The following is a 21,268-nucleotide window of genomic DNA, read 5'->3' as shown; positions in this document are numbered from 1 at the left end:
GAAGTCCTACTTCAGCCAGATCAGGCCTGCAAAGAAACTGCGTTTCACAGGCCTTTGGAAGACATGTTCCCGGTAGGCTGTAAGTGCACTGTGCAGAGCGAGTTGTTTCTTAGCTTCCCAAAGAGCTGGAAGCAAGATGCTGTGGGGCCCAACTCGCCCTTTGGAAAGAAGCCTGCACGTTGTACCTTTCAGCTCTAGGGCAAAGTAGCACACCCAGAGCAGAAGTCCTACTTCAGCCAGATCAGGCCTGCAAAGAAACTGCGTTTCACAGGCCTTTGGAAGTGATGTTCCCGGTAGGCTGTAAGAGCACTGTGCAGAGCGAGTTGTTTCTTAGCTTCCCAAAGAGCTGGAAGCAAGATGCTGTGGGGCCCAACTCGCCCTTTGGAAAGAAGCCTGCACGTTGTGCCTTTCAGCTCTAGGGCAAAGTAGCACACCCAGAGCAGAAGTCCTACTTCAGCCAGATCAGGCCTGCAAAGAAACTGCGTTTCACAGGCCTTTGGAAGTGATGTTCCCGGTAGGCTGTAAGAGCACTGTGCAGAGCGAGTTGTTTCTTAGCTTCCCAAAGAGCTGGAAGCAAGATGCTGTGGGGCCCAACTCGCCCTTTGGAAAGAAGCCTGCACGTTGTGCCTTTCAGCTCTAGGGCAAAGTAGCACACCCAGAGCAGAAGTCCTACTTCAGCCAGATCAGGCCTGCAAAGAAACTGCGTTTCACAGGCCTTTGGAAGACATGTTCCCACTAGGCTGTAAGAGCACTGTGCAGAGCGAGTTGTTTCTTAGCTTCCCAAAGAGCTGGAAGCAAGATGCTGTGGGGCCCAACTCGCCCTTTGGAAAGAAGCCTGCACGTTGTGCCTTTCAGCTCTAGGGCAAAGTAGCACACCCAGAGCAGAAGTCCTACTTCAGCCAGATCGGGCCTGCAAAGAAACTGCGTTTCACAGGACTTTGGAAGAGATGTTCCCACTAGGCTGTAAGAGCACTGTGCAGAGCGAGTGGTTTCTTAGCTTCCCAAAGAGCTGGAAGCAAGATGCTGTGGGGCCCAACTCGCCCTTTGGAAAGAAGCCTGCACGTTGTGCCTTTCAGCTCTAGGGCAAAGTAGCACACCCAGAGCAGAAGTCCTACTTCAGCCAGATCAGGCCTGCAAAGAAACTGCGTTTCACAGGCCTTTGGAAGACATGTTCCCGGTAGGCTGTAAGAGCACTGTGCAGAGCGAGTTGTTTCTTAGCTTCCCAAAGAGCTGGAAGCAAGATGCTGTGGGGCCCAACTCGCCCTTTGGAAAGAAGCCTGCACGTTGTGCCTTTCAGCTCTAGGGCAAAGTAGCACACCCAGAGCAGAAGTCCTACTTCAGCCAGATCAGGCCTGCAAAGAAACTGCGTTTCACAGGCCTTTGGAAGACATGTTCCCACTAGGCTGTAGGAGCACTGTGCAGAGCGAGTTGTTTCTTAGCTTCCCAAAGAGCTGGAAGCAAGATGCTGTGGGGCCCAACTCGCCCTTTGGAAAGAAGCCTGCACGTTGTGCCTTTCAGCTCTAGGGCAAAGTAGCACACCCAGAGCAGAAGTCCTACTTGAGCCAGATCAGGCCTGCAAAGAAACTGCGTTTCACAGGCCTTTGGAAGACATGTTCCCGGTAGGCTGTAAGAGCACTGTGCAGAGCGAGTTGTTTCTTAGCTTCCCAAAGAGCTGGAAGCAAGATGCTGTGGGGCCCAACTCGCCCTTTGGAAAGAAGCCTGCACGTTGTGCCTTTCAGCTCTAGGGCAAAGTAGCACACCCAGAGCAGAAGTCCTACTTGAGCCAGATCAGGCCTGCAAAGAAAGTGCGTTTCACAGGCCTTTGGAAGAGATGTTCCCGGTAGGCTGTAAGAGCACTGTGCAGAGCGAGTTGTTTCTTAGCTTCCCAAAGAGCTGGAAGCAAGATGCTGTGGGGCCCAACTCGCCCTTTGGAAAGAAGCCTGCACGTTGTGCCTTTCAGCTCTAGGGCAAAGTAGCACACCCAGAGCAGAAGTCCTACTTGAGCCAGATCAGGCCTGCAAAGAAACTGCGTTTCACAGGCCTTTGGAAGACATGTTCCCACTAGGCTGTAAGAGCACTGTGCAGAGCGAGTTGTTTCTTAGCTTCCCAAAGAGCTGGAAGCAAGATGCTGTGGGGCCCAACTCGCCCTTTGGAAAGAAGCCTGCACGTTGTGCCTTTCAGCTCTAGGGCAAAGTAGCACACCCAGAGCAGAAGTCCTACTTCAGCCAGATCAGGCCTGCAAAGAAACTGCGTTTCACAGGCCTTTGGAAGACATGTTCCCGGTAGGCTGTAAGAGCACTGTGCAGAGCGAGTTGTTTCTTAGCTTCCCAAAGAGCTGGAAGCAAGATGCTGTGGGGCCCAACTCGCCCTTTGGAAAGAAGCCTGCACGTTGTGCCTTTCAGCTCTAGGGCAAAGTAGCACACCAAGAGCAGAAGTCCTACTTCAGCCAGATCAGGCCTGCAAAGAAACTGCGTTTCACAGTCCTTTGGAAGACATGTTCCCACTAGGCTGTAAGAGCACTGTGCAGAGCGAGTTGTTTCTTAGCTTCCCAAAGAGCTGGAAGCAAGATGCTGTGGGGCCCAACTCGCCCTTTGGAAAGAAGCCTGCACGTTGTGCCTTTCAGCTCTAGGGCAAAGTAGCACACCCAGAGCAGAAGTCCTACTTCAGCCAGATCAGGCCTGCAAAGAAACTGCGTTTCACAGGCCTTTGGAAGAGATGTTCCCGGTAGGCTGTAAGAGCACTGTGCAGAGCGAGTTGTTTCTTAGCTTCCCAAAGAGCTGGAAGCAAGATGCTGTGGGGCCCAACTCGCCCTTTGGAAAGAAGCCTGCACGTTGTGCCTTTCAGCTCTAGGGCAAAGTAGCACACCCAGAGCAGAAGTCCTACTTCAGCCAGATCAGGCCTGCAAAGAAACTGCGTTTCACAGGCCTTTGGAAGAGATGTTCCTGGTAGGCTGTAAGAGCACTGTGCAGAGCGAGTTGTTTCTTAGCTTCCCAAAGAGCTGGAAGCAAGATGCTGTGGGGCCCAACTCGCCCTTTGGAAAGAAGCCTGCACGTTGTGCCTTTCAGCTCTAGGGCAAAGTAGCACACCCAGAGCAGAAGTCCTACTTCAGCCAGATCAGGCCTGCAAAGAAACTGCGTTTCACAGGCCTTTGGAAGACATGTTCCCACTAGGCTGTAAGAGCACTGTGCAGAGCGAGTTGTTTCTTAGCTTCCCAAAGAGCTGGAAGCAAGATGCTGTGGGGCCCAACTCGCCCTTTGGAAAGAAGCCTGCACGTTGTGCCTTTCAGCTCTAGGGCAAAGTAGCACACCCAGAGCAGAAGTCCTACTTCAGCCAGATCAGGCCTGCAAAGAAACTGCGTTTCACAGGCCTTTGGAAGAGATGTTCCCGGTAGGCTGTAAGAGCACTGTGCAGAGCGAGTTGTTTCTTAGCTTCCCAAAGAGCTGGAAGCAAGATGCTGTGGGGCCCAACTCGCCCTTTGGAAAGAAGCCTGCACGTTGTGCCTTTCAGCTCTAGGGCAAAGTAGCACACCCAGAGCAGAAGTCCTACTTCAGCCAGATCAGGCCTGCAAAGAAACTGCGTTTCACAGGCCTTTGGAAGACATGTTCCCACTAGGCTGTAAGAGCACTGTGCAGAGCGAGTTGTTTCTTAGCTTCCCAAAGAGCTGGAAGCAAGATGCTGTGGGGCCCAACTCGCCCTTTGGAAAGAAGCCTGCACGTTGTGCCTTTCAGCTCTAGGGCAAAGTAGCACACCCAGAGCAGAAGTCCTACTTGAGCCAGATCAGGCCTGCAAAGAAACTGCGTTTCACAGGCCTTTGGAAGAGATGTTCCCGGTAGGCTGTAAGAGCACTGTGCAGAGCGAGTTGTTTCTTAGCTTCCCAAAGAGCTGGAAGCAAGATGCTGTGGGGCCCAACTCGCCCTTTGGAAAGAAGCCTGCACGTTGTGCCTTTCAGCTCTAGGGCAAAGTAGCACACCCAGAGCAGAAGTCCTACTTCAGCCAGATCAGGCCTGCAAAGAAACTGCGTTTCACAGGCCTTTGGAAGTGATGTTCCCGGTAGGCTGTAAGAGCACTGCGCCGAGCGAGTTGTTTCTTAGCTTCCCAAAGAGCTGGAAGCAAGATGCTGTGGGGCCCAACTCGCCCTTTGGAAAGAAGCCTGCACGTTGTGCCTTTCAGCTCTAGGGCAAAGTAGCACACCCAGAGCAGAAGTCCTACTTCAGCCAGATCAGGCCTGCAAAGAAACTGCGTTTCACAGGCCTTTGGAAGACATGTTCCCACTAGGCTGTAAGAGCACTGTGCAGAGCGAGTTGTTTCTTAGCTTCCCAAAGAGCTGGAAGCAAGATGCTGTGGGGCCCAACTCGCCCTTTGGAAAGAAGCCTGCACGTTGTGCCTTTCAGCTCTAGGGCAAAGTAGCACACCCAGAGCAGAAGTCCTACTTCAGCCAGATCAGGCCTGCAAAGAAACTGCGTTTCACAGTCCTTTGGAAGAGATGTTCCCACTAGGCTGTAAGAGCACTGTGCCGAGCGAGTTGTTTCTTAGCTTCCCAAAGAGCTGGAAGCAAGATGCTGTGGGGCCCAACTCGCCCTTTGGAAAGAAGCCTGCACGTTGTGCCTTTCAGCTCTAGGGCAAAGTAGCACACCCAGAGCAGAAGTCCTACTTGAGCCAGATCAGGCCTGCAAAGAAACTGCGTTTCACAGGCCTTTGGAAGAGATGTTCCCACTAGGCTGTAAGAGCACTGTGCAGAGCGAGTTGTTTCTTAGCTTTTCAAAGAGCTGGAAGCAAGATGCTGTGGGGCCCAACTCGCCCTTTGGAAAGAAGCCTGCACGTTGTGCCTTTCAGCTCTAGGGCAAAGTAGCACACCTAGAGCAGAAGTCCTACTTCAGCCAGATCAGGCCTGCAAAGAAACTGCGTTTCACAGGCCTTTGGAAGAGATGTTCCCGGTAGGCTGTAAGAGCACTGTGCAGAGCGAGTTGTTTCTTAGCTTCCCAAAGAGCTGGAAGCAAGATGCTGTGGGGCCCAACTCGCCCTTTGGAAAGAAGCCTGCACGTTGTGCCTTTCAGCTCTAGGGCAAAGTAGCACACCCAGAGCAGAAGTCCTACTTCAGCCAGATCAGGCCTGCAAAGAAACTGCGTTTCACAGGCCTTTGGAAGAGATGTTCCCGGTAGGCTGTAAGAGCACTGTGCAGAGCGAGTTGTTTCTTAGCTTCCCAAAGAGCTGGAAGCAAGATGCTGTGGGGCCCAACTCGCCCTTTGGAAAGAAGCCTGCACGTTGTGCCTTTCAGCTCTAGGGCAAAGTAGCACACCCAGAGCAGAAGTCCTACTTGAGCCAGATCAGGCCTGCAAAGAAACTGCGTTTCACAGGCCTTTGGAAGACATGTTCCCGGTAGGCTGTAAGAGCACTGTGCAGAGCGAGTTGTTTCTTAGCTTCCCAAAGAGCTGGAAGCAAGATGCTGTGGGGCCCAACTCGCCCTTTGGAAAGAAGCCTGCACGTTGTGCCTTTCAGCTCTAGGGCAAAGTAGCACACCCAGAGCAGAAGTCCTACTTCAGCCAGATCAGGCCTGCAAAGAAACTGCGTTTCACAGGCCTTTGGAAGTGATGTTCCCGGTAGGCTGTAAGAGCACTGTGCCGAGCGAGTTGTTTCTTAGCTTCCCAAAGAGCTGGAAGCAAGATGCTGTGGGGCCCAACTCGCCCTTTGGAAAGAAGCCTGCACGTTGTGCCTTTCAGCTCTAGGGCAAAGTAGCACACCCAGAGCAGAAGTCCTACTTCAGCCAGATCAGGCCTGCAAAGAAACTGCGTTTCACAGGCCTTTGGAAGACATGTTCCCACTAGGCTGTAAGAGCACTGTGCAGAGCGAGTTGTTTCTTAGCTTCCCAAAGAGCTGGAAGCAAGATGCTGTGGGGCCCAACTCGCCCTTTGGAAAGAAGCCTGCACGTTGTGCCTTTCAGCTCTAGGGCAAAGTAGCACACCCAGAGCAGAAGTCCTACTTCAGCCAGATCAGGCCTGCAAAGAAACTGCGTTTCACAGGCCTTTGGAAGAGATGTTCCCACTAGGCTGTAAGAGCACTGTGCCGAGCGAGTTGTTTCTTAGCTTCCCAAAGAGCTGGAAGCAAGATGCTGTGGGGCCCAACTCGCCCTTTGGAAAGAAGCCTGCACGTTGTGCCTTTCAGCTCTAGGGCAAAGTAGCACACCCAGAGCAGAAGTCCTACTTGAGCCAGATCAGGCCTGCAAAGAAACTGCGTTTCACAGGCCTTTGGAAGAGATGTTCCCACTAGGCTGTAAGAGCACTGTGCAGAGCGAGTTGTTTCTTAGCTTTTCAAAGAGCTGGAAGCAAGATGCTGTGGGGCCCAACTCGCCCTTTGGAAAGAAGCCTGCACGTTGTGCCTTTCAGCTCTAGGGCAAAGTAGCACACCCAGAGCAGAAGTCCTACTTCAGCCAGATCAGGCCTGCAAAGAAACTGCGTTTCACAGTCCTTTGGAAGACATGTTCCCACTAGGCTGTAAGAGCACTGTGCAGAGCGAGTTGTTTCTTAGCTTCCCAAAGAGCTGGAAGCAAGATGCTGTGGGGCCCAACTCGCCCTTTGGAAAGAAGCCTGCACGTTGTGCCTTTCAGCTCTAGGGCAAAGTAGCACACCCAGAGCAGAAGTCCTACTTCAGCCAGATCAGGCCTGCAAAGAAACTGCGTTTCACAGGCCTTTGGAAGACATGTTCCCACTAGGCTGTAAGAGCACTGTGCAGAGCGAGTTGTTTCTTAGCTTCCCAAAGAGCTGGAAGCAAGATGCTGTGGGGCCCAACTCGCCCTTTGGAAAGAAGCCTGCACGTTGTGCCTTTCAGCTCTAGGGCAAAGTAGCACACCCAGAGCAGAAGTCCTACTTCAGCCAGATCAGGCCTGCAAAGAAACTCTGTTTCACAGGCCTTTGGAAGACATGTTCCCGGTAGGCTGTAAGAGCACTGTGCAGAGCGAGTTGTTTCTTAGCTTCCCAAAGAGCTGGAAGCAAGATGCTGTGGGGCCCAACTCGCCCTTTGGAAAGAAGCCTGCACGTTGTGCCTTTCAGCTCTAGGGCAAAGTAGCACACCCAGAGCAGAAGTCCTACTTGAGCCAGATCAGGCCTGCAAAGAAACTGCGTTTCACAGGCCTTTGGAAGAGATGTTCCCGGTAGGCTGTAAGAGCACTGTGCAGAGCGAGTTGTTTCTTAGCTTCCCAAAGAGCTGGAAGCAAGATGCTGTGGGGCCCAACTCGCCCTTTGGAAAGAAGCCTGCACGTTGTGCCTTTCAGCTCTAGGGCAAAGTAGCACACCCAGAGCAGAAGTCCTACTTCAGCCAGATCAGGCCTGCAAAGAAACTGCGTTTCACAGGCCTTTGGAAGTGATGTTCCCGGTAGGCTGTAAGAGCACTGCGCCGAGCGAGTTGTTTCTTAGCTTCCCAAAGAGCTGGAAGCAAGATGCTGTGGGGCCCAACTCGCCCTTTGGAAAGAAGCCTGCACGTTGTGCCTTTCAGCTCTAGGGCAAAGTAGCACACCCAGAGCAGAAGTCCTACTTGAGCCAGATCAGGCCTGCAAAGAAACTGCGTTTCACAGGCCTTTGGAAGACATGTTCCCACTAGGCTGTAAGAGCACTGTGCAGAGCGAGTTGTTTCTTAGCTTCCCAAAGAGCTGGAAGCAAGATGCTGTGGGGCCCAACTCGCCCTTTGGAAAGAAGCCTGCACGTTGTGCCTTTCAGCTCTAGGGCAAAGTAGCACACCCAGAGCAGAAGTCCTACTTCAGCCAGATCAGGCCTGCAAAGAAACTGCGTTTCACAGTCCTTTGGAAGAGATGTTCCCACTAGGCTGTAAGAGCACTGTGCCGAGCGAGTTGTTTCTTAGCTTCCCAAAGAGCTGGAAGCAAGATGCTGTGGGGCCCAACTCGCCCTTTGGAAAGAAGCCTGCACGTTGTGCCTTTCAGCTCTAGGGCAAAGTAGCACACCCAGAGCAGAAGTCCTACTTGAGCCAGATCAGGCCTGCAAAGAAACTGCGTTTCACAGGCCTTTGGAAGAGATGTTCCCACTAGGCTGTAAGAGCACTGTGCAGAGCGAGTTGTTTCTTAGCTTTTCAAAGAGCTGGAAGCAAGATGCTGTGGGGCCCAACTCGCCCTTTGGAAAGAAGCCTGCACGTTGTGCCTTTCAGCTCTAGGGCAAAGTAGCACACCTAGAGCAGAAGTCCTACTTCAGCCAGATCAGGCCTGCAAAGAAACTGCGTTTCACAGGCCTTTGGAAGAGATGTTCCCGGTAGGCTGTAAGAGCACTGTGCAGAGCGAGTTGTTTCTTAGCTTCCCAAAGAGCTGGAAGCAAGATGCTGTGGGGCCCAACTCGCCCTTTGGAAAGAAGCCTGCACGTTGTGCCTTTCAGCTCTAGGGCAAAGTAGCACACCCAGAGCAGAAGTCCTACTTCAGCCAGATCAGGCCTGCAAAGAAACTGCGTTTCACAGGCCTTTGGAAGAGATGTTCCCGGTAGGCTGTAAGAGCACTGTGCAGAGCGAGTTGTTTCTTAGCTTCCCAAAGAGCTGGAAGCAAGATGCTGTGGGGCCCAACTCGCCCTTTGGAAAGAAGCCTGCACGTTGTGCCTTTCAGCTCTAGGGCAAAGTAGCACACCCAGAGCAGAAGTCCTACTTGAGCCAGATCAGGCCTGCAAAGAAACTGCGTTTCACAGGCCTTTGGAAGACATGTTCCCGGTAGGCTGTAAGAGCACTGTGCAGAGCGAGTTGTTTCTTAGCTTCCCAAAGAGCTGGAAGCAAGATGCTGTGGGGCCCAACTCGCCCTTTGGAAAGAAGCCTGCACGTTGTGCCTTTCAGCTCTAGGGCAAAGTAGCACACCCAGAGCAGAAGTCCTACTTCAGCCAGATCAGGCCTGCAAAGAAACTGCGTTTCACAGGCCTTTGGAAGTGATGTTCCCGGTAGGCTGTAAGAGCACTGTGCCGAGCGAGTTGTTTCTTAGCTTCCCAAAGAGCTGGAAGCAAGATGCTGTGGGGCCCAACTCGCCCTTTGGAAAGAAGCCTGCACGTTGTGCCTTTCAGCTCTAGGGCAAAGTAGCACACCCAGAGCAGAAGTCCTACTTCAGCCAGATCAGGCCTGCAAAGAAACTGCGTTTCACAGGCCTTTGGAAGACATGTTCCCACTAGGCTGTAAGAGCACTGTGCAGAGCGAGTTGTTTCTTAGCTTCCCAAAGAGCTGGAAGCAAGATGCTGTGGGGCCCAACTCGCCCTTTGGAAAGAAGCCTGCACGTTGTGCCTTTCAGCTCTAGGGCAAAGTAGCACACCCAGAGCAGAAGTCCTACTTCAGCCAGATCAGGCCTGCAAAGAAACTGCGTTTCACAGGCCTTTGGAAGAGATGTTCCCACTAGGCTGTAAGAGCACTGTGCCGAGCGAGTTGTTTCTTAGCTTCCCAAAGAGCTGGAAGCAAGATGCTGTGGGGCCCAACTCGCCCTTTGGAAAGAAGCCTGCACGTTGTGCCTTTCAGCTCTAGGGCAAAGTAGCACACCCAGAGCAGAAGTCCTACTTGAGCCAGATCAGGCCTGCAAAGAAACTGCGTTTCACAGGCCTTTGGAAGAGATGTTCCCACTAGGCTGTAAGAGCACTGTGCAGAGCGAGTTGTTTCTTAGCTTTTCAAAGAGCTGGAAGCAAGATGCTGTGGGGCCCAACTCGCCCTTTGGAAAGAAGCCTGCACGTTGTGCCTTTCAGCTCTAGGGCAAAGTAGCACACCCAGAGCAGAAGTCCTACTTCAGCCAGATCAGGCCTGCAAAGAAACTGCGTTTCACAGTCCTTTGGAAGACATGTTCCCACTAGGCTGTAAGAGCACTGTGCAGAGCGAGTTGTTTCTTAGCTTCCCAAAGAGCTGGAAGCAAGATGCTGTGGGGCCCAACTCGCCCTTTGGAAAGAAGCCTGCACGTTGTGCCTTTCAGCTCTAGGGCAAAGTAGCACACCCAGAGCAGAAGTCCTACTTCAGCCAGATCAGGCCTGCAAAGAAACTGCGTTTCACAGGCCTTTGGAAGACATGTTCCCACTAGGCTGTAAGAGCACTGTGCAGAGCGAGTTGTTTCTTAGCTTCCCAAAGAGCTGGAAGCAAGATGCTGTGGGGCCCAACTCGCCCTTTGGAAAGAAGCCTGCACGTTGTGCCTTTCAGCTCTAGGGCAAAGTAGCACACCCAGAGCAGAAGTCCTACTTCAGCCAGATCAGGCCTGCAAAGAAACTGCGTTTCACAGGCCTTTGGAAGAGATGTTCCCGGTAGGCTGTAAGAGCACTGTGCAGAGCGAGTTGTTTCTTAGCTTCCCAAAGAGCTGGAAGCAAGATGCTGTGGGGCCCAACTCGCCCTTTGGAAAGAAGCCTGCACGTTGTGCCTTTCAGCTCTAGGGCAAAGTAGCACACCCAGAGCAGAAGTCCTACTTCAGCCAGATCAGGCCTGCAAAGAAACTGCGTTTCACAGGCCTTTGGAAGACATGTTCCCACTAGGCTGTAAGAGCACTGTGCAGAGCGAGTTGTTTCTTAGCTTCCCAAAGAGCTGGAAGCAAGATGCTGTGGGGCCCAACTCGCCCTTTGGAAAGAAGCCTGCACGTTGTGCCTTTCAGCTCTAGGGCAAAGTAGCACACCCAGAGCAGAAGTCCTACTTCAGCCAGATCAGGCCTGCAAAGAAACTGCGTTTCACAGGCCTTTGGAAGAGATGTTCCCGGTAGGCTGTAAGAGCACTGTGCAGAGCGAGTTGTTTCTTAGCTTCCCAAAGAGCTGGAAGCAAGATGCTGTGGGGCCCAACTCGCCCTTTGGAAAGAAGCCTGCACGTTGTGCCTTTCAGCTCTAGGGCAAAGTAGCACACCCAGAGCAGAAGTCCTACTTCAGCCAGATCAGGCCTGCAAAGAAACTGCGTTTCACAGGCCTTTGGAAGACATGTTCCCACTAGGCTGTAAGAGCACTGTGCAGAGCGAGTTGTTTCTTAGCTTCCCAAAGAGCTGGAAGCAAGATGCTGTGGGGCCCAACTCGCCCTTTGGAAAGAAGCCTGCACGTAGTGCCTTTCAGCTCTAGGGCAAAGTAGCACACCCAGAGCAGAAGTCCTACTTCAGCCAGATCAGGCCTGCAAAGAAACTGCGTTTCACAGGCCTTTGGAAGAGATGTTCCCACTAGGCTGTAAGAGCACTGTGCCGAGCGAGTTGTTTCTTAGCTTCCCAAAGAGCTGGAAGCAAGATGCTGTGGGGCCCAACTCGCCCTTTGGAAAGAAGCCTGCACGTTGTGCCTTTCAGCTCTAGGGCAAAGTAGCACACCCAGAGCAGAAGTCCTACTTGAGCCAGATCAGGCCTGCAAAGAAACTGCGTTTCACAGGCCTTTGGAAGAGATGTTCCCACTAGGCTGTAAGAGCACTGTGCAGAGCGAGTTGTTTCTTAGCTTTTCAAAGAGCTGGAAGCAAGATGCTGTGGGGCCCAACTCGCCCTTTGGAAAGAAGCCTGCACGTTGTGCCTTTCAGCTCTAGGGCAAAGTAGCACACCCAGAGCAGAAGTCCTACTTCAGCCAGATCAGGCCTGCAAAGAAACTGCGTTTCACAGGCCTTCGGAAGACGTGTTCCCACTAGGCTGTAAGAGCACTGTGCAGAGCGAGTTGTTTCTTAGCTTCCCAAAGAGCTTGAAGCAAGATGCTGTGGGGCCCAACTCGCCCTTTGGAAAGAAGCCTGCACGTTGTGCCTTTCAGCTCTAGGGCAAAGTAGCACACCCAGAGCAGAAGTCCTACTTCAGCCAGATCAGGCCTGCAAAGAAACTGCGTTTCACAGGCCTTTGGAAGACATGTTCCCACTAGGCTGTAAGAGCACTGTGCAGAGCGAGTTGTTTCTTAGCTTCCCAAAGAGCTGGAAGCAAGATGCTGTGGGGCCCAACTCGCCCTTTGGAAAGAAGCCTGCACGTTGTGCCTTTCAGCTCTAGGGCAAAGTAGCACACCCAGAGCAGAAGTCCTACTTCAGCCAGATCAGGCCTGCAAAGAAACTGTGTTTCACAGGCCTTTGGAAGACATGTTCCCGGTAGGCTGTAAGAGCACTGTGCAGAGCGAGTTGTTTCTTAGCTTCCCAAAGAGCTGGAAGCAAGATGCTGTGGGGCCCAACTCGCCCTTTGGAAAGAAGCCTGCACGTTGTGCCTTTCAGCTCTAGGGCAAAGTAGCACACCCAGAGCAGAAGTCCTACTTCAGCCAGATCAGGCCTGCAAAGAAACTGCGTTTCACAGGCCTTTGGAAGACATGTTCCCGGTAGGCTGTAAGAGCACTGTGCAGAGCGAGTTGTTTCTTAGCTTCCCAAAGAGCTGGAAGCAAGATGCTGTGGGGCCCAACTCGCCCTTTGGAAAGAAGCCTGCACGTTGTGCCTTTCAGCTCTAGGGCAAAGTAGCACACCCAGAGCAGAAGTCCTACTTGAGCCAGATCAGGCCTGCAAAGAAACTGCGTTTCACAGGCCTTTGGAAGACATGTTCCCACTAGGCTGTAAGAGCACTGTGCAGAGCGAGTTGTTTCTTAGCTTCCCAAAGAGCTGGAAGCAAGATGCTGTGGGGCCCAACTCGCCCTTTGGAAAGAAGCCTGCACGTTGTGCCTTTCAGCTCTAGGGCAAAGTAGCACACCCAGAGCAGAAGTCCTACTTCAGCCAGATCAGGCCTGCAAAGAAACTGCGTTTCACAGGCCTTTGGAAGAGATGTTCCCACTAGGCTGTAAGAGCACTGTGCAGAGCGAGTTGTTTCTTAGCTTCCCAAAGAGCTGGAAGCAAGATGCTGTGGGCCCCAACTCGCCCTTTGGAAAGAAGCCTGCACGTTGTGCCTTTCAGCTCTAGGGCAAAGTAGCACACCCAGAGCAGAAGTCCTACTTCAGCCAGATCAGGCCTGCAAAGAAACTGCGTTTCACAGGCCTTTGGAAGAGATGTTCCCGGTAGGCTGTAAGAGCACTGTGCAGAGCGAGTTGTTTCTTAGCTTCCCAAAGAGCTGGAAGCAAGATTCTGTGGGGCCCAACTCGCCCTTTGGAAAGAAGCCTGCACGTTGTGCCTTTCAGCTCTAGGGCAAAGTAGCACACCCAGAGCAGAAGTCCTACTTCAGCCAGATCAGGCCTGCAAAGAAACTGCGTTTCACAGGCCTTTGGAAGACATGTTCCCACTAGGCTGTAAGAGCACTGTGCCGAGCGAGTTGTTTCTTAGCTTCCCAAAGAGCTGGAAGCAAGATGCTGTGGGGCCCAACTCGCCCTTTGGAAAGAAGCCTGCACGTTGTGCCTTTCAGCTCTAGGGCAAAGTAGCACACCCAGAGCAGAAGTCCTACTTCAGCCAGATCAGGCCTGCAAAGAAACTGCGTTTCACAGGCCTTTGGAAGAGATGTTCCCGGTAGGCTGTAAGAGCACTGTGCAGAGCGAGTTGTTTCTTATCTTCCCAAAGAGCTGAAAGCAAGATGCTGTGGGGCCCAACTCGCCCTTTGGAAAGAAGCCTGCACGTTGTGCCTTTCAGCTCTAGGGCAAAGTAGCACACCCAGAGCAGAAGTCCTACTTCAGCCAGATCAGGCCTGCAAAGAAACTGCGTTTCACAGGCCTTTGGAAGAGATGTTCCCTCTAGGCTGTAAGAGCACTGTGGAGAGCGAGTTGTTTCTTAGCTTCCCAAAGAGCTGGAAGCAAGATGCTGTGGGGCCCAACTCGCCCTTTGGAAAGAAGCCTGCACATTGTGCCTTTCAGCTCTAGGGCAAAGTAGCACACCCAGAGCAGAAGTCCTACTTCAGCCAGATCAGGCCTGCAAAGAAACTGCGTTTCACAGGCCTTTGGAAGAGATGTTCCCACTAGGCTGTAAGAGCACTGTGCAGAGCGAGTTGTTTCTTAGCTTCCCAAAGAGCTGGAAGCAAGATGCTGTGGGGCCCAACTCGCCCTTTGGAAAGAAGCCTGCACGTTGTGCCTTTCAGCTCTAGGGCAAAGTAGCACACCCAGAGCAGAAGTCCTACTTCAGCCAGATCAGGCCTGCAAAGAAACTGCGTTTCACAGGCCTTTGGAAGAGATATTCCCGGTAGGCTGTAAGAGCACTGTGCAGAGCGAGTTGTTTCTTAGCTTCCCAAAGAGCTGGAAGCAAGATGCTGTGGGGCCCAACTTGCCCTTTGGAAAGAAGCCTGCACGTTGTGCCTTTCACCTCTAGGGCAAAGTAGCACACCCAGAGCAGAAGTCCTACTTCAGCCAGATCAGGCCTGCAAAGAAACTGCGTTTCACAGGCCTTTGGAAGACATGTTCCCGGTAGGCTGTAAGAGCACTGTGCAGAGCGAGTTGTTTCTTAGCTTCCCAAAGAGCTGGAAGCAAGATGCTGTGGGGCCCAACTCGCCCTTTGGAAAGAAGCCTGCACGTTGTGCCTTTCAGCTCTAGGGCAAAGTAGCACACCCAGAGCAGAAGTCCTACTTCAGCCAGATCAGGCCTGCAAAGAAACTGCGTTTCACAGGCCTTTGGAAGACATGTTCCCGGTAGGCTGTAAGAGCACTGTGCAGAGCGAGTTGTTTCTTAGCTTCCCAAAGAGCTGGAAGCAAGATGCTGTGGGGCCCAACTCGCCCTTTGGAAAGAAGCCTGCACGTTGTGCCTTTCAGCTCTAGGGCAAAGTAGCACACCCAGAGCAGAAGTCCTACTTCAGCCAGATCAGGCCTGCAAAGAAACTGCGTTTCACAGGCCTTTGGAAGAGATATTCCCGGTAGGCTGTAAGAGCACTGTGCAGAGCGAGTTGTTTCTTAGCTTCCCAAAGAGCTGGAAGCAAGATGCTGTGGGGCCCAACTCGCCCTTTGGAAAGAAGCCTGCACGTTGTGCCTTTCAGCTCTAGGGCAAAGTAGCACACCCAGAGCAGAAGTCCTACTTCAGCCAGATCAGGCCTGCAAAGAAACTGCGTTTCACAGGCCTTTGGAAGACATGTTCCCACTAGGCTGTAAGAGCACTGTGCAGAGCGAGTTGTTTCTTAGCTTCCCAAAGAGCTGGAAGCAAGATGCTGTGGGGCCCAACTCGCCCTTTGGAAAGAAGCCTGCACGTTGTGCCTTTCAGCTCTAGGGCAAAGCAGCACACCCAGAGCAGAAGTCCTACTTCAGCCAGATCAGGCCTGCAAAGAAACTGCGTTTCACAGGCCTTTGGAAGACATGTTCCCACTAGGCTGTAAGAGCACTGTGCAGAGCGAGTTGTTTCTTAGCTTCCCAAAGAGCTTGAAGCAAGATGCTGTGGGGCCCAACTCGCCCTTTGGAAAGAAGCCTGCACGTTGTGCCTTTCAGCTCTAGGGCAAAGTAGCACACCCAGAGCAGAAGTCCTACTTCAGCCAGATCAGGCCTGCAAAGAAACTGCGTTTCGCAGGCCTTTGGAGGAGATGTTCCCGTTAGGCTGTAAGAGCACTAGGCAGAGCGAGTTGTTTCTTAGCTTCCCAAAGAGCTGGAAGCAAGATGCTGTGGGGCCCAACTCGCCCTTTGGAAAGAAGCCTGCACGTTGTGCCTTTCAGGTCTAGGGCAATGTAGCACACCCAGAGCAGAAGTCCTACTTCAGCCAGATCAGGCCTGCAAAGAAACTGCGTAACAGGCCTTTGGAAGAGATGTTCCCGGTAGTCTGTAAGAGCACTGTGCAGAGCGAGCTGTTTCTTAGCTTCCCAAAGAGCTGGAAGCACGATGCTGTGGGGCCCAACTCGCCCTTTGGAAAGAAGCCTGCACGTTGTGCCTTTCAGCTCTAGGGCAATGTAGCACACCCAGAGCAGAAGTCCTACTTCAGCCAGATCAGGCCTGTAAAGAAACTGTGTTTCACAGGCCTTTGGAAGAGATGTTCCCGGTAGGCTGTAAGAGCACTGTGCAGAGCGAGTTGTTTCTTAGCTTCCCAAAGAGCTGGAAGCAAGATGCTGTGGGGCCCAACTCGCCCTTTGGAAAGAAGCCTGCACGTTGTGCCTTTCAGCTCTTGGGCAATGTAGCACACCCAGAGCAGAAGTCCTACTTCTGCCAGATCAGGCCTGCAAAGAAACTGCGTTTCACAGGCCTTTGGACGAGATGTTCCCGGTAGGCTGTAAGAGCACTGTGCAGACCGAGTTGTTTCTTAGCTTCCCAAAGAGCTGGAAGCAAGATGCTGTGGGGCCCAACTCGCCCTTTGGAAAGAAGCCTGCACGTTGTGCCTTTCAGCTCTAGGGCAATGTAGCACACCCAGAGCAGAAGTCCTACTTCAGCCAGATCAGGCCTGCAAAGAAACTGCGTTTCACAGGCCTTTGGAAGAGATGTTCCCGGTAGGCTGCAAGAGCACTGTGCAGAGCGAGTTGTTTCTTAGCTTCCCAAAGAGCTGGAAGCAAGATCCTGTAGGGCCCAACTCGCCCTTTGGAAAGAAGCCTGCACGTTGTGCCTTTCAGCTCTAGGGCAATGTAGCACACCCAGAGCAGATGTCCTACTTCAGCCAGATCAGGCCTTCAAAGAAACTGCGTAACAGGCCTTTGGAAGAGATGTTCCCGGTAGGCTGTAAGAGCACTGTGCAGAGCGAGTTGTTTCTTAGCTTCCCAAAGAGCTGGAAGCACGATGCTGTGGGGCCCAACTCGCCCTTTGGAAAGAAGCCTGCACGTTGTGCCTTTCAGCTCTAGGGCAATGTAGCACACCCAGAGCAGAAGTCCTACTTCAGCCAGATCAGGCCTGTAAAGAAACTGTGTTTCACAGGCCTTTGGAAGAGATGTTCCCGGTAGGCTGTAAGAGCACTGTGCAGAGCGAGTTGTTTCTTAGCTTCCCAAAGAGCTGGAAGCAAGATGTTTTGGGGCCCAACTCGCCCTTTGGAAAGAAGCCTGCACGTTGTGCCTTTCAGCTCTAGGGCAATGTAGCACACCCAGAGCAGAAGTCCTACTTCTGCCAGATCAGGCCTGCAAAGAAACTGCGTTTCACAGGCCTTTGGACGAGATGTTCCCGGTAGGCTGTAAGAGCACTGTGCAGAGCGAGTTGTTTCTTAGCTTCCCAAAGAGCTGGAAGCAAGATGCTGTGGGGCCCAACTCGCCCTTTGGAAAGAAGCCTGCACGTTGTGCCTTTCAGCTCTAGGGCAATGTAGCACACCCAGAGCAGAAGTCCTACTTCAGCCAGATCAGGGCTGCAAAGAAACTGCGTTTCACAGGCCTTTGGAAGAGATGTTCCCGGTAGGATGCAAGAGCACTGTGCAGAGCGAGTTGTTTCTTAGCTTCCCAAAGAGCTGGAAGCAAGATCCTGTGGGGCCCAACTCGCCCTTTGGAAAGAAGCCTGCACGTTGTGCCTTTCAGCTCTAGGGCAATGTAGCACACCCAGAGCAGAAGTCCTACTTCAGCCAGATCAGGCCTGTAAAGAAACTGTGTTTCGCAGGCCTTTGGAAGAGATGTTCCCGGTAGGCTGTAAGAGCACTGTGCAGAGCGAGTTGTTTCTTAGCTTCCCAAAGAGCTGGAAGCAAGATGTTTTGGGGCCCAACTCGCCCTTTGGAAAGAAGCCTGCACGTTGTGCCTTTCAGCTCTAGGGCAATGTAGCACACCCAGAGCAGAAGTCCTACTTCTGCCAGATCAGGCCTGCAAAGAAACTGCGTTTCACAGGCCTTTGGACGAGATGTTCCCGGTAGGCTGTAAGAGCACTGTGCAGAGCGAGTTGATTCTTAGCTTCCCAAAGAGCTGGAAGCAAGATGCTGTGGGGCCCAACTCGCCCTTTGGAAAGAAGCCTGCACGTTGTGCCTTTCAGCTCTAGGGCAATGTAGCACACCCAGAGCAGAAGTCCTACTTCAGCCAGATCAGGCCTGCAAAGAAACTGCGTTTCACAGGCCTTTGGAAGAGATATTCCCGGTAGGCTGCAAGAGCACTGTGCAGAGCGAGTTGTTTCTTAGCTTCCCAAAGAGCTGGAAGCAAGATCCTGTGGGGCCCAACTCGCCCTTTGGAAAGAAGCCTGCACGTTGTGCCCTTCAGCTCTAGGGCAATGTAGCACACCCAGAGCAGAAGTCCTACTTCAGCCAGATCTGGCCTGCAAAGAAACTGCGTTTCGCAGGCCTTTGGAGGAGATGTTCCCGTTAGGCTGTAAGAGCACTAGGCAGAGCGAGTTGTTTCTTAGCTTCCCAAAGAGCTGGAAGCAAGATGCTGTGGGGCCCAACTCGCCCTTTGGAAAGAAGCCTGCACGTTGTGCCTTTCAGCTCTAGGGCAATGTAGCACACCCAGAGCAGAAGTCCTACTTCAGCCAGATCAGGCCTGTAAAGAAACTGTGTTTCGCAGGCCTTTGGAAGAGATGTTCCCGGTAGGCTGTAAGAGCACTTTGCAGAGCGAGTTGTTTCTTAGCTTCCCAAAGAGCTGGAAGCAAGATGTTTTGGGGCCCAACTCGCCCTTTGGAAAGAAGCCTGCACGTTGTGCCTTTCAGCTCTAGGGCAATGTAGCACACCCAGAGCAGAAGTCCTACTTCTGCCAGATCAGGCCTGCAAAGAAACTGCGTTTCACAGGCCTTTGGAAGAGATGTTCCCGGTAGGCTGTAAGAGCACTGTGCAGAGCGAGTTGTTTCTTAGCTTCCCAAAGAGCTGGAAGCAAGATGCTGTGGGGCCCAACTCGCCCTTTGGAAAGAAGCCTTCACGTTGTGCCTTTCAGCTCTAGGACAATGTAGCACACCCAGAGCAGAAGTCCTACTTCAGCCAGATCAGGCCTGCAAAGAAACTGCGTTTCACAGGCCTTTGGAAGAGATGTTCCCGGTAGGCTGTAAGAGCACTGTGCAGAGCGAGTTGTTTCTTAGCTTCCCAAAGAGCTGGAAGCAAGATGCTGTGGGGCCCAACTCACCCTTTGGAAAGAAGCCTGCACGTTGTGCCTTTCAGCTCTAGGGCAAAGTAGCACACCCAGAGCAGAAGTCCTACTTCAGCCAGATCAGGCCTGCAAAGAAACTGCGTTTCACAGGCCTTTGGAAGACATGTTCCCACTAGGCTGTAAGAGCACTGTGCAGAGCGAGTTGTTTCTTAGCTTCCCAAAGAGCTGGAAGCAAGATGCTGTGGGGCCCAACTCGCCCTTTGGAAAGAAGCCTGCACGTAGTGCCTTTCAGCTCTAGGGCAAAGTAGCACACCCAGAGCAGAAGTCCTACTTCAGCCAGATCAGGCCTGCAAAGAAACTGCGTTTCACAGGCCTTTGGAAGAGATGTTCCCACTAGGCTGTAAGAGCACTGTGCAGAGCGAGTTGTTTCTTAGCTTCCCAAAGAGCTTGAAGCAAGATGCTGTGGGGCCCAACTCGCCCTTTGGAAAGAAGCCTGCACGTTGTGCCTTTCAGCTCTAGGGCAATGTAGCACACCCAGAGCAGAAGTCCTACTTCAGCCAGATCAGGCCTGCAAAGAAACTGCGTTTCACAGGCCTTTGGAAGAGATGTTCCCGTTAGGCTGCAAGAGCACTGTGCAGAGCGAGTTGTTTCTTAGCTTCCCAAAGAGCTGGAAGCAAGATCCTGTAGGGCCCAACTCGCCCTTTGGAAAGAAGCCTGCACGTTGTGCCTTTCAGCTCTAGGGCAATGTAGCACACCCAGAGCAGAAGTCCTACTTCAGCCAGATCTGGCCTGCAAAGAAACTGCGTTTCGCAGGCCTTTGGAGGAGATGTTCCCGTTAGGCTGTAAGAGCACTAGGCAGAGCGAGTTTTTTCTTAGCTTCCCAAATAGCTGGAAGCAAGATGCTGTGGGGCCCAACTCGCCCTTTGGAAAGAAGCCTGCACGTTGTGCCTTTCAGCTCTAGGGCAATGTAGCACACCCAGAGCAGAAGTCCTACTTCAGCCAGATCAGGCCTGCAAAGAAACTGCGTAACAGGCCTTTGGAAGAGATGTTCCCGGTAGGCTGTAAGAGCACTGTGCAGAGCGAGTTGTTTCTTAGCTTCCCAAAGAGCTGGAAGCAAGATGTTTTGGGGCCCAACTCGCCCTTTGGAAAGAAGCCTGCACGTTGTGCCTTTCAGCTCTAGGGCAATGTAGCACACCCAGAGCAGAAGTCCTACTTCTGCCAGATCAGGCCTGCAAAGAAACTGCGTTTCACAGGCCTTTGGACGAGATGTTCCCGGTAGGCTGTATGAGCACTGTGCAGAGCGAGTTGTTTCTTAGCTTCCCAAAGAGCTGGAAGCAAGATGCTGTGGGGCCCAACTCGCCCTTTGGAAAGAAGCCTGCACGTTGTGCCTTTCAGCTCTAGGGCAATGTAGCACACCCAGAGCAGAAGTCCTACTTCAGCCAGATCAGGCCTGCAAAGAAACTGCGTTTCACAGGCCTTTGGAAGAGATGTTCCCGGTAGGCTGCAAGAGCACTGTGCAGAGCGAGTTGTTTCTTAGCTTCCCAAAGAGCTGGAAGCAAGATCCTGTAGGGCCCAACTCGCCCTTTGGAAAGAAGCTGGAACGTTGTGCCTTTCAGCTCTAGGGCAATGTAGCACACCCAGAGCAGAAGTCCTACTTCAGCCAGATCTGGCCTGCAAAGAAACTGCGTTTCGCAGGCCTTTGGAGGAGATGTTCCCGTTAGGCAGTAAGAGCACTAGGCAGAGCGAGTTTTTTCTTAGCTTCCCAAATAGCTGGAAGCAAGATGCTGTGGGGCCCAACTCGCCCTTTGGAAAGAAGCCTGCACGTTGTGCCTTTCAGCTCTAGGGCAATGTAGCACACCCAGAGCAGAAGTCCTACTTCAGCCAGATCAGGCCTGCAAAGAAACTGCGTAACAGGCCTTTGGAAGAGATGTTCCCGGTAGGCTGTAAGAGCACTGTGCAGAGCGAGTTGTTTCTTAGCTTCCCAAAGAGCTGGAAGCACGATGCTGTGGGGCCCAACTCGCCCTTTGGAAAGAAGCCTGCACGTTGTGCCTATCAGCTCTAGGGCAATGTAGCACACCCAGAGCAGAAGTCCTACTTCAGCCAGATCTGGCCTGCAAAGAAACTGTGTTTCGCAGGCCTTTGGAGGAGATGTTACCGTTAGGCTGTAAGAGCACTAGGCAGAGCGAGTTGTTTCTTAGCTTCCCAAAGAGCTGGAAGCAAGATGCTGTGGGGCCCAACTCGCCCTTTGGAAAGAAGCCTGCACGTTGTGCCTTTCAGCTCTAGGGCAATGTAGCACACCCAGAGCAGAAGTCCTACTTCAGCCAGATCAGGCCTGTAAAGAAACTGTGTTTCGCAGGCCTTTGGAAGAGATGTTCCCGGTAGGCTGTAAGAGCACTGTGCAGAGCGAGTTGTTTCTTAGCTTCCCAAAGAGCTGGAAGCAAGATGTTTTGGGGCCCAACTCGCCCTTTGGAAAGAAGCCTGCACGTTGTGCCTTTCAGCTCTAGGGCAATGTAGCACACCCAGAGCAGAAGTCCTACTTCTGCCAGATCAGGCCTGCAAAGAAACTGCGTTTCACAGGCCTTTGGAC

The sequence above is a fragment of the Equus caballus genome, chromosome X (assembly GCF_041296265.1).
Source record: "Equus caballus isolate H_3958 breed thoroughbred chromosome X, TB-T2T, whole genome shotgun sequence".
NCBI lineage: Eukaryota > Metazoa > Chordata > Mammalia > Perissodactyla > Equidae > Equus > Equus caballus.
Note: the sequence above shows the minus strand (reverse complement) of the source record.